Below are 14,882 nucleotides of genomic sequence, written 5' to 3' on the forward strand. Positions count from 1 at the left end.
TAACTTTATTAAAAAATTTATTAATGTTAATTATTACTTTTTAATAATTTGAGTAAATTATAACTTAATTATTTTATTAAAGAAATCTATTTATTTGATTAATAATCACTAAAAGTCAAATTACAATACAATGATACATAACAAATGTGTGCATTTGAGAAAACGCTAATATATCATTAATTTTCTGATTTTTAGATAATTTTTCTCGAAAACATAGTCCGCATTAAAAGATTTTATTTTACTTTCGTCTTATTTTTTTATAAAAAATTGTTTTCTTTTAAGTATATTGTACACGATATATGTTAATTCATTTATAAAAGTCATTGACGCTTCTGCGAGATCGTTGCACTACCAACAGTAACATAACTCGATGGTAGCAATGATGGTGGTAGTGGTGGTGGTTGCAGGCGGTTGATGGTGACGATGGCGTTAATACTGGAACCAGTGGTACCCGAAGCCCCCTTGCTTTCGTCGTCGTCTCTTCCTGCTGCTAATAATATCGCTTTCCAACTCGAACCTCGTAACGTACGCTTCGGTAGTGTGAAGACACGATCAATTATTCTTAATTACGGTGAATGTGTACTTTTGATTGCTCGGGCATTGTTTTTCGGTGTTCGTTTATCTATTGACGTGAGTGCCGCGATCTACAAGTGATAAAATGAAGAAAGAAAAAAGAAAGAATGAAAGAAAAAAGACTGAGGATTACAGTATACGAGTATGGGTGATGTGTATACACAAGTGACGCATATAGATGCACCATGTATGTATATTTCATATTCTAAATATTACTTTAATTAATCAGTGAGTTGCTCGGAGCGACTCTCAGTGCAATGAATATATTTTTTATGGTTTACTATAGAGAAGTGGCTTTTAATCTTCTTAAGATACTATTTCTTGATTAGTCGTTCTAAGAAGTTTTTTTTGGAAAAAAAAGACTGATTTAACGTACATTAAATATAACCGATAGAAAGTAACGCTGTAATTAATTTTATTATATATAATTATACATGATTTATTTATACGTGCTAACATTTTTAATGATTCTTGTTTACACAACATGAAACTGAATAAAATAATGTAAAGTAAAATTAGTTGTATCTATCGCTGAATACGTCCAGAACACTTCTCACGAGGTTAATTATCCTGAATTTGTTATGCAACTATAATTATGCAGCTAAACCACAAACTTTGTTTTCTTCGTAATCAAATGCGCAACACGTGTGTATTAATTAAACTCTGTTGAGAATAATAAAAGCGGCGATCATATATGATAACCTACATGTTACTTATTCTTATTTACATCATATAATGATGGACATAAATACATAAAATCTAACATAACAAGGGAACGTCACAAACTTTCAATTCAATTTTTATTCTACTAACTGAAATATAAAAATCGGCTGTTTTACAAAGAAAATAATACATTCTAACAAGTAAAATAAATATATAAAATAATTATACTAAATACTAATAAAACTTGTACTTTAAGTAAATCTGCAAATTATGAACACTATTTAGAAACTATATGTTTCTTACAATCGATACACATTGAACTCTTTTTGTGACTTTTGAGAGAAACTGAATGACATTCTTGGCGGTAGTAGTCACAAATGCATACCTGCTCAAATTTCGCACGAACGGTGATTCATTCTTCTCGGACGTTCTTCTCCTAAATTTCGAATGACGGTATTTATCTGTTCGCCTTTACCTACCTTGAACTCAGCGGGCCTTACCACATATTCAAAGAACAGGAACTACGGCAGGCGCCTCTTAGGAATGCTCCTTCCTCACGTGTCCGCAGTCCTTTGAATTCTATCTGTATATGAATCCATGAACTACTGGTCTGCTAAGTCCGACCGACCGGTATTCCGGTTATATTATTTACCGCCGAAAGGAAGAAGAGGAAGCGTCATTTCTCTCTCATCCTTTCTTCTTCTCTACGAGTTCTCACATTCGACATGACACTTTTGTTAGATATATAGGCGTGAGAGAAACGCAGCCGAGGAAACAAGGAACAATACCGTTCATCTACCTTTTAAGAGCTTGAACTCGTCGTATACATCTGTATAATCGTATCGTAGAAATTATTATTTATACAAAGTATCTGATTCGCATTATACAGAGCTCTAAAGATATCTTCTATACAACGAATTTTTTCAAAGAGTCGATAATTGATTGCCAACTGTATATATATATATTTTTAGCCTTTAAACAAGATTCAATTATTATTAATTAAAACATTAACTCAACTATTAAGAAAGCTAACTATAAAATATTAATCAAACGTATATTTATAGATAAATTATCTCTTTAATATTTAATTTTGTAGAGATTATTTGCAAAACAAAATGTAAGAAAAATATTAAGGAAAATTATTGGCGTCAATTAATTTACTTAAAAATTTCTATTTTACGTTCTTTTATTTTAAGTTGATTTACCTTCACAGGCTGTTGGAACTGACTTTACTAAGTTGAGGTCCAAATTAATGCAATGTGTAATGTGTAATGCAATTTATTGCAAAAAAATTTCTCATTAAAAGAAATGCAAATTTTTGATAAACTAATAAACCATATTATGTTATAAAAATAAAATTAAGAAATCATAAAAATATAAAAACTTTTTTTTTATTTTAAAGTTAATAAATTTTGTAATGATTCTGAAACATTAATATTCTATCTCTTCTTTCTACCTGAAGAAGTGTGTACCAGGCGCGTGCAATTTCTCGTATGCAGCGCTGTGCATTGTGGATATCACAAAAGACCGCTCTTGACAGCAGCTACTATTGCCACCTATTGTCGTATAGTACAATTAATGCAATTCTTTCAACTTCTGTGCTGATTATGCAAAACATTCTGTAAAACTCACGCGAATATGAGTCACGAATGGAAAGAAAAAAATTACATTCTTCTTCTTAAAAAGTAGAGTTGTCTTAAAATAATTATATTTAAAACGAAAATATCTCGAAAATAGTTTTTTCTTCTATTTCATTATTATATTTACCTTACTTATTTTATTATTTCTATTATTTTCGTTTAACGCTCGGGAAATAAATAAATTTTTGTCACGTAAATATTAGAAGCATTGACCAACGAATGTACCCTCTAAAAGTCGAAGAATGAAATATTACTAAAAATGAGTGAAATGCAAGTGTAACGAAAAGTGAAAATTGAGCCTGTGCACTTCGAGTGATTCACCACTCTATAAGAAAGAGTAAAATTGTGCTCTATAAGTTGCAGTAAAATTGCACTCCATTTGAGTGAAAGAACACTCTTTTTAAGTGCAATAAATCAGTGTCAAGAATTAATTACGTCACTCTACAATTTTAAGTGGAAAATGTTATTCTGTTGGGGTCACTTATTAGTCGATTTTTAGTGAATCGTGAGTCACTATAGCTTTAGAGTGAAATCGTATCACTCCGGTAGAGCAACCGTTCTAAAAATTGAGTGAAAATTCACTTTTACCTTATGACTTATAAGCCCGCATTTACTCAAATTAGATTGAAAACTCAAATCCTTTGGAGTGACTATTGCAATCACTCTAATATATTAGATGGTAAAGCTGCTCTATAAAATTTAGAGAGTAGAAAATATAAGAATAAAGAATCACAGTAGAATTATATCAGTTATTCCCTATGCATTATACTCATTGCCATAAAATACTTGCAGCTGCGCTCGGCAAACGCGTGTGCGGTGGCGGCGCGGTGCGGTGCAACGCGCTGATTGATCTCGATTAAAATTGACTCGCTTGCGAAATCGTTCGAACGATCCTTAACGATGACGTCGGACAGTCGAGAATATTCTTGCATCTGTCTCTGCTGCCGACAAACGTTTGCTTGTAAGCTCGCGTGTAACACGTACGTTTCGCCGTTGCTCTCACGACGTTTATGTTTATCTCTATTGTAAAGGAAACGAGCGCGGAAGTCATTGTGTTGCGTAATAATATGCTGAAGTATAATTGGGCGGTTATCTTTTCGCGATAATTCGTCCGTCGCGATTTCCGCCTAGACGAGACAGAAAAACAGACGGGAACTTAACGATGCGGAAGGAAAATTCGTAGACCTCTTATTGAGATAACTGATTTATTTCGACTCGATTCGACATTTTCTTATTCGGAAACAAGATAAGGACCATCAGGATTCATGTCGCGGAAATGCTGAATCATTTCTTGTGCGAAAGATATGAACCAGATGACTCACAGTAGATAGTAGTTTCTCACAAAAATAAAAATGCAAGTATATTATTAGATTTACAATTAAATATAATTTAATATATATATATGGGTCATTCTCCGTGAAATCAGACACCCCCCTGTCCAAAAATTGGGGTCACCTAAAAAATTTTTTCGGGGCTCATTTTATAGCTACACATATGTAGTTTTAGTTGAGCTGTGGCCTTTTGAAAAATCAACATGGCGGAACCCAATATGGTGGCCGAAGTCTGCGGGTAACGAGGTACGACAGATGAAATCGTTACTTGGAAGTTATAGACTGTCATAGAAAAATGTGTTAATGTGTTTATTTAGTAGTTAGCATTGAATCCATGGAAAAAATAAATTTTTAGTTTGTCCAAAACCAATATGGCGGCCAAATTATCTGTGAAATACTAAAAAATAACTATTTCGTTCTTTAAAACGTACAAACTGCGTTCAATTTTTATGAAAATTTATATCATGATACATTTTAAGATGTTGATCATAAATTAACAATTGGGACGTCGTATTTGAATATAACGAAACCCAATATGGCGGTTGTATATTCGAAAAATGCTAAAAAATAATGACGTCGATATTCAAATCATACAGACTCGTTCTAATTATTATTAATTTGAGTGTTACGGTATTTTTTAATTGCTTTTTTTTATTTAATTTTTCAAATTTTTATGAATTTTTATTATTTTTTTTATTTTTGACTATGATTTCGTTATTGCGGTGACAAAATTTGAACGTGGTTGATCAAATATGATTTTTCCAGCAAATACAGAATAATTTTTGAATAAGTAAGTGAAGGCAAGACAGGTAATCTTTCGAGCCAGTGAAGGCAAGAGAGACAGATTGTCCGGCCAGTGAAGGCAAGAGAGACAGACTGTCCGGCCAGTGAAGGCAAGAGAGACAGATTGTCCGGCCAGTGAAGGCAAAAGAGACAGATTGTCCGGCCAGTGAAGGCAGGAGAGACAGACTGTCCGGCCAGTGAAGGCAAGAGAGACAGATTGTCCGGCCAGTGAAGGCAAGAGAGACAGACTGTCCAGCCAGTGAAGGCAGAAGAGAAAGACTGTCCGGCCAGTGAAGGCAAGAGAGACAGATTGTCCAGCCAGTGAAGGCAAGAGACTACTTGTCTTGCCTTCATTTACTTATTCAAAAATTATTCTGTATTCACTGGAAAAATCATATTTGATCAACCACGTTCAAATTTTGTCACCGCAATAACGAAATCATAGTCAAAAATAAAAAAATAATAAAAATTCATAAAAATTTGAAAAAGTAAATAAAAAAGCAATTAAAAATACCGTAACACTCAAATTAATAATAATTAGAATGAGTCTGTATGATTTGAATATTGACGTCATTATTTTTTAGCATTTTTCGAATATACAACCGCCATATTGGGTTTTGTTATATTCAAATACGACGTCCCAATTGTTAATTTATCAACATCTTACAATGTATCATGATATAAATTTTCATGAAAATTAAACGCAGTTTGTATGTTTTAAAGAACGAAATAGTTATTTTTTAGCATTTTACGGATAATTTGGCCGCCATATTGGTTTTGGACAAACTAAAAATTTATTTTTTCCATGGATTCAATGCTAACTACTAAATAAACACATTAACACATTTTTCTATGACAGTCTATAACTTCCAAGTAACGATTTCATCTGTTGTACCTCGTTACCCGCAGACTTCGGCCACCATATTGGGTTCCGCCATGTTGATTTTTCAAAAGGCCACAGCTCAACTAAAACTACATTAGTGTAGCTATAAAATGAGCCCCGAAAGAATTTTTTAGGTGACCTCAATTTTTGGACGGGGGGTGTCTGATTTCATGGAGAATGCCCCATATATATATATATATATATATATATATATATATATATATATAAAGGTTAATTTATTTTATTTTAATTAAATTTTGCATTTTTATTTATTTTTATTTGTTTTACTTTAGATCAATTTAATGCATATGATTAATCTTTTTATAAATGCTAATTAAATTTATTTTATTACGTTAATCTAAATAAAATAATTTAAAAAATCTATTTCTGCATATTAATATTTCTTATGTTTTATATATTAATTTATTGTTAACTTCAGTTACATAGCCAAGAAGTGGACTTGGTTTACAAATAGCTTAATTATTCATCCTTCCATTCATACACTACTATCCTAACTTACAAGTAACTATTGCACATATTGATACACATTGACCTTCTATGTTTTAATCCAACCTTTTTTTTCGCTCTTCTTTCTCTAACGCTGACCGTTCTCTATATAATCTTAACAATATCTTCTCTTTGGTGATGCCCATTTCATCATTCCAAAGCCTCTCCAATCTTTCTTTATTATTCTTACCTAATTTTGAATTTTTTTAAATATGTAAATAATTCCAACGGCACTTTTTATTTATATCAATTGATTTAACAATGTTCTAAGTACATCTGGAAATTTTTTCAAGCTGATCGCACTCGTCAATTTAAAATGGTGGACGATCAAAGTGTGTGTAGGGTCAGATTGACCCAGTTCTCCGTGAATGAAAAAATAGGTGTGTTCTCGGAGGGTTAATTAAAATTAAATTATTACATTAAAAGCTAATATATATATTATTACAATTTTAATTTTAATTTCTTGACGTACTTTTCTATCTCTCAATATAATGCTTTTGTATGTAGGGGAACCCGGGGCAAACGGGAACGCTAAGGTTTAATCAAGTTTACAACATATTAACAATAAATAAATGAACTTTGTTTTGTACTAAAATATTCTTTGAAATGTCCCCTATAAGAAAAATGGAAGTTTTACTACAAAAGAATAGTTTAAAAGAACGAAATTATAATTTTTTGAAAACGTGAGTTAACCTTACAGAAGACCGGAGCTAGTTGTCACACTTTTTAAATACTGATTTTTAAAAAAGTGTTAACAATATCTTATAATATTGTAGCTACTTTATAATGTAGCTACATCCTTTAGATGTAAGAAAAAAAATTAGATTTGTATATATTTATACACAAAAGAGTTATTTAATTCTAAGCAAAACCGCGCAAATGTGACAACTTACTCCATACCCAGGGTTGGTTGTCACATGACTCTGGATTGATTGTTATGTATCTTTTATGTAGAGGAAACATACGACAAATAGTTCCTGTTTTAATAAAGTTTTATTAAAGTTAGTGCCAGTTTTTGGTAAACTTAATAATATATTGCAGCATGAATTGAACGAAAAATTAATAATTTTCATAAACTTTGTAATATAATTCTTATAAACTTAGAGTAAATGAAAGAATGATTCTCATAAAATAAATGAAAGAATAATTCTCATAAACTTTCACTCAGAGAAATGGACAGTTCGTTCAAAAATTAACAAATGGATAATCCGATATTTTTAATCGGAATTATGAATAGCCGATCAATTATCAATGATATTCAACTATCATTGATTGGACATTATTCTAATCTTGATCGGCTTTTCATAATTCCGACTAAAAATATCAGATTATCCATTTGTTAATTTTTTAACGAACTCTCCATTTCTCTGAGTGTTGTAATACTTTCATAAACTTTGAGTAAATAAAAGAATAATAATTCTCATAAACTTTGAATCCCATCTCATTTGAAACAACTTACCCTGAACGGTCATTTTGAATAAAGAAGATTATATTTATGAACTATGTTGCAATGACGGTTAAGTAAATACAGGAAAAATGATCTAAAACTATAATATTTCTTATGACCAAAAAGAAATTACGACTAGTAATTCCAAAAATCAACGAAACAATAAAAATAGAGGCAAGAAAAATTTACTCACGACGTAATAATAAATGCTCGTAAATATTACATGCGATATTTTTGAAACGAGCTATTTCGTACACCTGACTAACACGATAGGAGCAACCTACACTATTAAGAAGAATCTTCCACTCAATCTATTAGTGAGATATAAGCTTTGTGACAACTTACCCGGTGTGACTTCTAATAGCTCCGACCTCCCCTACTATGAATTTTATGCGGGGTATAACGGGATACCCTATAAAACTTATTTAATTCTCAAATATTAATGTCTAAAACTTGTTAAAAGTAATTTGTCATGACACACAATATATGTATAAAAATGTATTATTCCAATTATTTATTGATAATTATTACATGTACTTTTCTTAGTATACCCACATTTTTCTTATTAAAACACATAAATATTATTAAAATATCCTAAATAAAAATCAAAATGTGGTTTAATAATTTAGTGTAATGCACAACATAACATAACACAATATAATGCACAACATAACATAATACTGATAGGATATTATATGAAAAAATCATGCCCCGTGGACTAATGCCCCGTTATGCCTCGAAGTGTATAAGTTTACTTTAGATAATATAAATAATCATAGATAATCGATATTTGCACAGACACTTTTACTAAATTAACAAGAAAAAATTATTTAATAACGTAAATATACTTGCGGTAATAAAAAACAGAATTTTATAATTGATTATCATACGTAAATGTATGAAAGAAATGTAACTCAGTCGCGGAGTGCATAGCGAACGCATTAAATAATGCTAAAAATAAAATAAAAATTATAATAACAGCACACGGGTAGAGACATATAAGAGCAATAATTTCCATACATTTCGTTACATAATAGCATCTCTGTAAAAAGATATCGATCATAACCCATTATACGCCGTGGTCCTGTTATGCCCCGGGTTTCCCTATATGAATTGATGCAAGACAGTTTAAAAACTTACGGCGAATATTTCCTGAAAGAGTTGCAAGATTACCCCGTGGAAGTTGTCAGGGCCGCGACCTTTCTGAAGAAGATAATAAATTCGAAAAGAATCCACAGCGGAAATGTGATGCGATGGGAAAACGAAACAAACGGGAATAATTCGTGAATAAGTCATGCCGCGAGGTATTTCCGTTTTCTTGCGCATTATGAAAATCATCGCGGAAGAAGAAAAGTCAAATAAATTCTGTGGGAAGGGATAGCTCTGTGTACATAATTCTTGCATTAATATATCTTAAGCTTATAGCCCAGTAAAATGACTCGAAATTTGTCGATTTGGAGTAAATAATACTGACTGGGCTGAAACTTTGTAAACAGGCTTGTTTTAGGATACTATTTAACATATTAAAAGTCCCCACGTGTAGACGCTACGTTGCAGGCAGGGGAGGGTCCAAAAGATCCAAAAAATTAGTTTTTCGCAAATAACTCGGAAAATATCAACTTTACGGATATTTATGTAGATATCAAAATTGTAGCTTACAAAATTCCGCACAATTTCGTTTTTTATTCAAGTCTGTACGACCAAATAAAGCAGAGATAGAATTTTTTTAAACTCCAGTAGTTTTGCGACGCAACGAAAACGCGTACGTGCTTCGCGCATTTTTTGCTAATATCTCGAAAATGGACTTTCGAATCGAAAAATGTTTTAAATAAAAGTTGTAGAGAATCTAATTACAAACAATTTCGTGTTTTATTCATTTCTGTACAGTGAAAAATTGAGGAAATATGAATATTTAAATAATTTATAACCGACATAGAAGAGATACGATGGAAATTAGTTGTTAGTCTTCTTCTTCTTCTTCTTCTTCTTCATTTGCGTACTATTTGAATAGTCTTCATCCGTCTGTTTGCAATTAGCACAGAGGTCAAAGCATCTTAACCCTGCCTTTTTGCAGCCACATGACCTGGTGCAATTTGATTTGCATTTACATGCTATTAATTTAAGAAAAAAAAAATTAAAAAATTAATAAATTAATAAAAAAATTAAAAATAAATAATAAATAATAAATAAATAATAATAATAATATTAATATTAATAATAATAATAATAATAATAATAATAATAATAATAATAATAATAAATTAATTTTTTTACATAAAAAATATCTGTCACACTTCAAATTCGTTTTTCTTATTCAGAAATTCTTTTTCTAGCATTCTTTAAGTCCTTAAAGTCCTTCTGTGCCATTTAAAAATTACTAAATTTGCGGCGACAAAATTAAGTATTCTTATTTAATTAATAATTATCTCATATTTTTTTCTCATTTGCACTACTTTTAGCTTTAATTTGCGTGTTTGATCATTAAGCTTCGTCAATTTGTTCGTGAGTTATGATTTTTTAAATAAAACGAGTCGTAAAGTGTTTGCCACGCAGCGCGCCGCATACCGACTTCGGACTCTTCTCAATCTTTAATACCTATGTACAGTACTATCGGTCCTAAAAATATCGGCTTAGTACCAAACAATTTAGAAAGACCCCAAGAATAACTTCTGACACTTCAATAGGTACAGAAAAATGTTAAAGACACGTTTTTTCATCATTTCAGGCGACTCATAGTGATGATCTGCTACATACGTAAACTTACCTGTCTTTTGAAACGCCAGTTTCCCATCACAATGCATTCAAAATTACATGTCATAAACTCCATTTTATAGGAAATTTTGTCAGCTTTAATTTCGGTCTCTTGAAGTTTTTTCGTAAAGTTAATAGAAACGGAGATATTTACAAAAAAAGGAATGATAATGCAATTTTTCCACAATTTATCAAAAATACAGCAATATTCATGAACTTTTTTTTTAAATAAAACATATTTTGCGAAAGACTTATACTACTCCAGCACGTTCATATATATATGAAGTAATGAAAACAAGGTAAAATAAATTTTTGAAAAATTATTATCCATATATTTTTGGACTAAAATGTTAATTTAACAAAAATTAATTTTTTTTCTTCAATATTTAAACGCCTGTAATTCATCAACGTTTCAATAAAAAAAGGTCTACGACGTCTCATTTTAAAGATAATTAAAATATCTTCAAGAAAAATACATAACATTACTGCCTCCAACCAATTAGAAAAAGTTATTTTCCAAAATGCACTAAAAAATGACATTTTTTCATGTTTTTTGCTCTTAACTTCAAGCTATCTTTACCAAAATGGATTCATGCATACATCAACATGTTCAAAATTTTATTCTCTTTAACTTTCATTATATATACTATATGTGTACGACCTATACTTTCAGAGTTAATACTGATTTTTACATGCAAAACATCCACTATCAACATAAAATAAAATTGTCTTTTAATTAATAACTCGGTGAATTTGGACCGTACAGAAATGAATAAAAAACGAAATTGTTCGTAATTAGATTCTCTACTACTTTTATTTAAAACATTTTTCGATTCAAGAGTTCATTTTCGAGATATTAGCGAAAAATGCGCGACGCGCGTACGCGTTTTTGTTGTGTTGCAAAACTACCGATGTTTAAAAGAATTTTATCTCTGCTCCATTTGGTAGTACAGACTTGAATAAAAAACGAAATTGTGCGGAATTTTGTAAGCTACAATTTTAATATCTACATAAATTTCCGTAAAGTTGATATTTTCCGAGTTATTTGCGAAAAACTAATTTTTTGGACCTTTTGGACTCTCCCCTGCCCGCAACGTAGCGTCTACACGTGGGGACTTTTAATATGTTAAATAGTACCCTAAAACAAGCCTGTTTACAAAGTTTCAGCCCAGTCAGTATTATTTCCTCCAAACTTTGTCATTTTACTGGGCTATTAAGTAATTCCATTATTTGCATGCAAAGATCTCATCGGGTTTAATTTTTAGATAAAATATAACATTAATACATAAAAAGAATTTTTTTACATAAAAAAAGAAATATAGACCAAGTTTTTGCAATAACGTTTGTGATACGCAAATTTGTCAAAATCATAAATATATAAATAGAAGGATAATTGCAAATGTAAGAATAAATACATGCATTAAAACTTTTAACCTGTAGTAACCACACCCCAACTCAGTATACATACTAATCTTCACACTAGTGCGATTTGGGATTTTGCATTTTTGAAGTTCGATAACTCGGTGGGAAAAAAGGCGAATTAAACTCATAACGTGCGTTTTCTAAGGTACAATTTCTTGAGAAATGCAATGGAAATACTTTCGAAAACAAGAAATAATATTTTAATAATGTTTAAAACCGTCAAAATTAAATAGCAATTGTCTAAAATTCATTTTATCTTTAAAAAATAGCCATTTTTTTCTATTTGATAGAAATAAACATTGTTGCAAATTAATGTTAAAATGTTATATTTTAAGAAAAAAAATACCTCATAAACATTCTAGAAGATTAAGTATTTTTTAGAGGTGTTTGAAAATAGAGTATTTTTTTAAAGTAAAATAACAACTGTGCCGCAAGCAACAACGTAGAACTACGTCAACTGTCACTATTTCATGTTAAAGTATTCAGCGAAGGAAAGTAGACGTAGGGCTACATCAACTGTCACTATTATTCAGCCAAAGACAGTTGACGTAACCCTACGTCTACTTTCCTTCGCTAAATACTTTAACATGAAATAATAGTGACAGTTGACGTAGTTCTACGTTGTTGCCTGCGGCACAGTTGTTACTGTGCCCGTTTCTATTTTAGCTCATAAATTTTTCTATATAAGAAATTTCTCAAATTATTAGCATATAATGAATTGGCTTTCTTTTAAGAAACTTTATAGGCTAAATAAAATGATGTGAAAGCAATATGCAAGTTTTTAATTTGCAAATTTGTGTTTAATTGTTTCCTTTAATTTTAAAATTTTTGAGAAGTAAAACATACTAAATGTTTTTACTATATTTTCTTTTACTATATTTCCATCTTTTTTTTAACATGGGAGAAATCCTCATTGATCCTGGGAGGATACTCTTGTCCTTCGATAAAGGTCCATGTAGTGGCAATGTGCAAAATTCTAATTTGCGCACTGTTTTATTATTTGTTATTAATTTTGTTAGGAATAGTTGGTTATAAGGCAAAACTAAAATATCGCAGAGTACTTGTATAAAGTATTTATTTGGCACTGCCCGCGTTATGTATATAAAGTAAAATGAACTGGCTAGAACAGAATTGGCGTGCACACGCGGAAGCTATCGGAAGAAGGAAGGACATAGAGCAGTACATCATTAGAAAGTAAACTCGAAAAAGGAACTAGTCCTCTGTCTAGCGTTACTAAACTATATCGATAGTAACTAGGACCTAAAAGCACAAGCACACATAGATCTGACATTCTAACATCCCCTCTATCGATGTGTGCTGTGCAATTACATATCTCTTACTTTCATTCTAGTTGTAACATAGAAATACATTTGAAATGTTTATCTTTCGATAAAGATTTGGTTAAAATATCGGCAATCATTGACTCTGTTCTTAGATATTGAATCGTTATCACTTTCTTTTCTACGAGTTCTCTAGTAAAATAGAAGCTAATATCTATATGTTTGCTTCGTTTATGAAATACCGCATTTTTCGATAACTCAATTGCACTCTGATTATCACAATATACGTTAATTGCGTCTTTTACAAACTTCTCGAAACCCATGTACGTTAAGAGTCTTTTTACATATATTACTTCACGCGATATTTCGGCAAGCGCAGCATACTCCGCCTCCATCGTTGAAAGAGCCACCGATGCCTGTTTCTTCGACTTCCAACTAACTGGACCGTTAGCTAGTATGATGATATTTCCTGTACATGACTTCCTGTCATCAGTATCTCCTGCCCAATCCGAATCAGTATAGGCTTTGAGAGCGTTTTGGTCTTTAATGTACTTGATACTATAGTGTGACGTTCCCTTCAGGTACCTCAATACCCGCTTTGCCAAACTCCAATGTAGTTCTCCTGGATCGGTACAAAATCGGCTCAAAGTGCTAGCTGCAAACGCTATATCTGGGCGTGTTGCGTTTGCTAAATAAATGAGCCCGCCAACTAGCTCCCTATATGGTCGGTTCTTCATTCCTTCTCGTTCCTCTTCGGATCTCGGATTCATTTCTTTTGTAATTCTTGTGCTTGACTCTATCGGCGTCGATACCGTCTTTGAGTCCTCCATATTAAATTTTGCTATCAGTTCCTCAATATATTTCTTCTGAGAAAGATAAATACTTCCGGTTAAACCTTGTCGTTCGACACTTATACCGAGGATATCGTGTATCGGTCCAAGATCCATCATTTTAAATGCTGACTTCAATTTAGATTTCACAAACTCCAATCTTTTGATTTTCTTCGAGGCTAATATTATATCATCGACGTAACTTAATAGAATGACTCGATCATCTCCTTTACCGAATACATACATGCATGGATCAGCCGTTGTACGTTTGCCTCCATTATTCGTTACATATTTATCAAACGTATTGTACCATTCTCGACCCGACTGTTTTAAGCCATATAAAGGTTTAAGTAACTTACAGACCTTCGATTCTTCGCCCTTTTGTACATACATTTCGGGTTGCTCCATATACACCTCGTCTGACAGCTCGCCCTGGACATAAGCCGATACAACGTCCATTTGATGGACATGCATTTCCTCGTCCACAGATGCGGCAAGAAGTGTTCTGATGGTTTCGTACCTCGAAACCGGCGCGAATGTTTCTTCGTAGTCCACTCCTTCTTGCTGTGTATGTCCTCGTACAACCAACCTGGCCTTAAACTTTCCAACTTCGCCTTTTTGGTTAAATTTAGTTTTAAATACCCAACGATTTGATAGGACTTTTTTATTCTTTGGCCTAGGTACCAAGATCCAAGTCTTATTTTCTATTAAGCTTTTATACTCACTATCCATGGCGGTCAGTCATGCTTCATTGTCATCACGGCTTAATGCG

At 31.8% G+C, this 14,882-nt stretch overlaps 1 protein-coding gene across 2 annotated transcripts in view; it reads left to right on the forward strand.

Annotated features, from left to right (window-relative positions):
* The window catches only part of Spri (Src homology 2 domain-containing protein sprint), a 541,914-nt gene that overhangs the window by 253,701 nt on the left and 273,331 nt on the right, over positions 1 to 14,882 (forward strand). The window contains exon 1 of one of the 2 annotated variants that reach the window (XM_071776332.1): positions 311 to 760. The exons of the other annotated variant lie outside the window; for it this stretch is intronic. The gene's annotated coding sequence lies outside the window, so the exon portion shown is untranslated. Of the gene's footprint in view, positions 1 to 310; positions 761 to 14,882 lie in introns of those variants that run through there. 2 annotated transcript variants of the gene reach the window in all.

This window comes from Temnothorax longispinosus, chromosome 1, assembly GCF_030848805.1.
Source record: "Temnothorax longispinosus isolate EJ_2023e chromosome 1, Tlon_JGU_v1, whole genome shotgun sequence".
Taxonomy (NCBI): Eukaryota; Metazoa; Arthropoda; class Insecta; order Hymenoptera; family Formicidae; genus Temnothorax; species Temnothorax longispinosus.